Raw genomic sequence first — 3,293 nt, 5'->3', positions numbered from 1 at the left:
TATAGGGGGAGGCTGCAGTGAAGTGAACTGAGATGGGGCCACTGCACTGCAGCCTGGGCGACAGAGTGAGACTCTGTCTCAAAAAGCAAGCAAACAAACAAACAAACAAAAACACTAAGCACATGAATAGACAATTCTCAAAAGAAGATACACAAATGGCCAAAAAATAAAAATAAAAATTGTTCAATATCACTATCAGGGAAATGCAAATCAAAACCACTAATTGTCAGGGAAATGCAAATCAAATCCACTAATTATCAGGGAAATGCAATACCACCTTACTCCTGCAAGAATGGCCATAATAAAAAAATAAAAAATAACAGATTTGGCATGGATGTGGTAAAATGGGAACACTTTTACATTGTTGGTTGAATACAACCACTATGGAAAACAGTGTGGAGAGTCCTTAAAGTGCTAAAAGTAGATCTATCATTTGATCCAGCAAACCCACTCCTGGGTGTTTACTCAGATGAAGTCATTATATGAAAAAGATACTGACACATACATGTTTATGGCAGCACAATTTGCAATTGCAAATATATGGAACCAGACCAAATGCCCATCGATCAACGAGTGGAAAAAGAAAATAATACACACACACACCATGAAATACTACTCAGCCATAAAAAGGAACTAAATAATTGTATTTGCAGCAACCTGGATGGAATTGGAGACCGTTATTCTAAGTGAAGTAACTCAGGAATGGAAAATCAAACATCATTATATTCTCCCTCATAAGTGGGAGCTAAGCTTTGAGGATGCAAAGGCAGAAGAATGACACAGTTGGACTTTGTGGACTCGGGGAAGGGTAGGACAGGGGTGAGGGATAAAAGACTATACAGTGGTTACAATGTACACTGCTCTAGTGATGGGTGTACCAAAATCTCAGAAATCACCACTAAAAACCTTATTCATGCAACCAAATACCACCTATTCCCCCAAAACCTATTGAAATAAAAAATAAATAGATACAATTTTTAAAAAAGAGAGTACACTGTTTCAATATCTATGTGACCCCAAACTTGGTGGCATAAAACAACCATTTTATTTGGCTCATAGATTCTATGCAACAGGAATTTGGACTGGGCACAGCAGGGTATCAGCTGGAAGGACTCAGATGACCAGAATAATCTGGAGTCTCTTTCATTCACATGTGTAGCATCTGGGCTAGGATGACTCAAAACTGGGTTTAGTTGGGATTGTTGACCCAAGCACCTAAAGATGGCCTCTTCAAGTGGCTTGGGCTCACAAGTCGGTGGCTGGGTTCTAAGAGGAAGTATCCCAAGAGCAAGCATGTTCCAAGAGACTTAGGCAGAAACTGAATAGCTTTTTATGACACAACCATGGAAGTCACACAGCATCACTTATTCTGTAGTCTGTTCGTTGAAACAGCCACAAATTACCCACCTTCATGGAGAGAGGATATGGACTCAACTCAATGAAATCTATGTCAAAGCATTAAAGATCATGTTTAAAAAACCATCTTGTTTGCCTGAGGTCAGGAGTTCGAGACAAGCCTGGCCAACATGGTAAAACCCCGTCTTGCCAGGCGCGGTGGCTCATGCCTGTAATCCCAGCACTTTGGGAGGCCAAGGCGGGTGGATCACGAGGTCAGGAGATCGAGACCATCCTGGCTAATACGGTGAAACTCCGTCTCTACTAAAAAAATACAAAAAAAAATAAGCGGACTTGGTGGCGGGCGCCTGTAGTCCCAGCTACTCCAGAGGCTGAGGCAGGAGAATGGTGTGAACCCAAGAAGCAGAGCTTGCAGTGAGCCGAGATGGCGCCACTACACTCTAGCCTGGGTGACAGAGCGAGACTCCACCTCAAAAGAAAAAAAAAAAGGAAACCCCATCTCTACTAAAAATACAAAAATTAGCCAGGCATGGTGGTGGGCACCTGTAATCCCAGCTACTCGGGAGGCTGAAGCAGGGGAATCACTGGAACCTGGGAGGCAGAGGTTGCAGTAAGCCAAGATCACACCACTGCACTTCAACCTGGGTGACAGAGTGAGACTCTGTCTCAAAAAATAAAAAAGAAAAAAGAAAGAAAGACAATTACAAATGTTGGCGAGGATTTGGATGGAGAAAGAATAATCTACATACTGTTAGTGGGAATGTATGTAAATTGGTATAGCCACTATAGAGAACAGTATGGAGATTCCTTAAAAAAATTAAAATAGAGTTACCCCATATGACCCAGCAATTTGAAATCTGCTTTGTCTGATATAAGTATAGCTACTACTGCTGGCTTATACATCCAAAAGAAAGAAATCAGTGTATTGAAGAGATATCTGCACTCCCATATTTATTGCAGCACTATTCACAATAGCCAAGATATGGAATCAACTTAAGTGTCCATCAATAGACGAGTGAAAAAAGAAAATGTGGTACTAATACATAATGTAATATTATCACATCATAAAAAGAACGAAATTTTATTATTTGCAACAACATGGATGGAACTAGAGGACATTATGTAAAATGAAATAAACCAGACACAGAAAGACAAAAAAAAAAAAAAACCTCTCTCAAATGTGGCTTCTAATTCTACTGCTGAGAGAGTAACCAGGACTGGGAACAACTGAGGTACAGCATTTTGTATGCATAGTCAAAAGATGTTTATTATCTGTAAGACATTGTTTAGAAATTTGCTCTACTATTTAATTTGCGATAAATGATTAGTAAACATGTTTATCAGTGTAAAACTCATAGAATGACAAAAACAAAACAAAACAAAAAAAACTACCTCAAACAGTTTTAATTTCCAGAAGTATGCTTTCCCCCATTTGGGGGAAGCATTAGCCTTCCAAGTATTTTATTTTTTCCGTTTGAAAAATCGGTGTAAAAAACTGTAGTTGATGGCAACTCCATCCTTCTAGGTGCTCAAGTGGTGGCTGTAAATATGTTCTTAGATTCTTTGATATCCCACCTTCAAAAGGTATAGTCTAATTCCCTTCCTTTCAAAAGTAGACAAAACTCAGTAATGGAAACAGGGCTAGTCTTACAGTGTGTGGGTCCCCAGGCAAATTTTTTTTTATGAGATCCCATTTATATAAATAATTTGATTTAAAATGTATTACATTCTTAGATATGACACATAAAACTCAAGCAGCACAGATTTCATCAAACAACCAAAGAAAATGGATAAATTGGATTTCATCAATATTAAAAATGTTCTGGCCGGGCTCAGTGGTTCACGCCTGTAATCCCAGCACTTTGGGAGGCCAAGATGAGGGGATCACAAGGTCAGGAGTCAATATGGCGAAACCCCGACTGTAGTAAAAATACAAA

Source organism: Colobus angolensis, unplaced genomic scaffold (genome assembly GCF_000951035.1).
Source record: "Colobus angolensis palliatus isolate OR3802 unplaced genomic scaffold, Cang.pa_1.0 Scaffold151, whole genome shotgun sequence".
In the NCBI taxonomy this organism is placed as follows: Eukaryota; Metazoa; Chordata; class Mammalia; order Primates; family Cercopithecidae; genus Colobus; species Colobus angolensis.
This window is presented reverse-complemented; position numbering follows the sequence as displayed.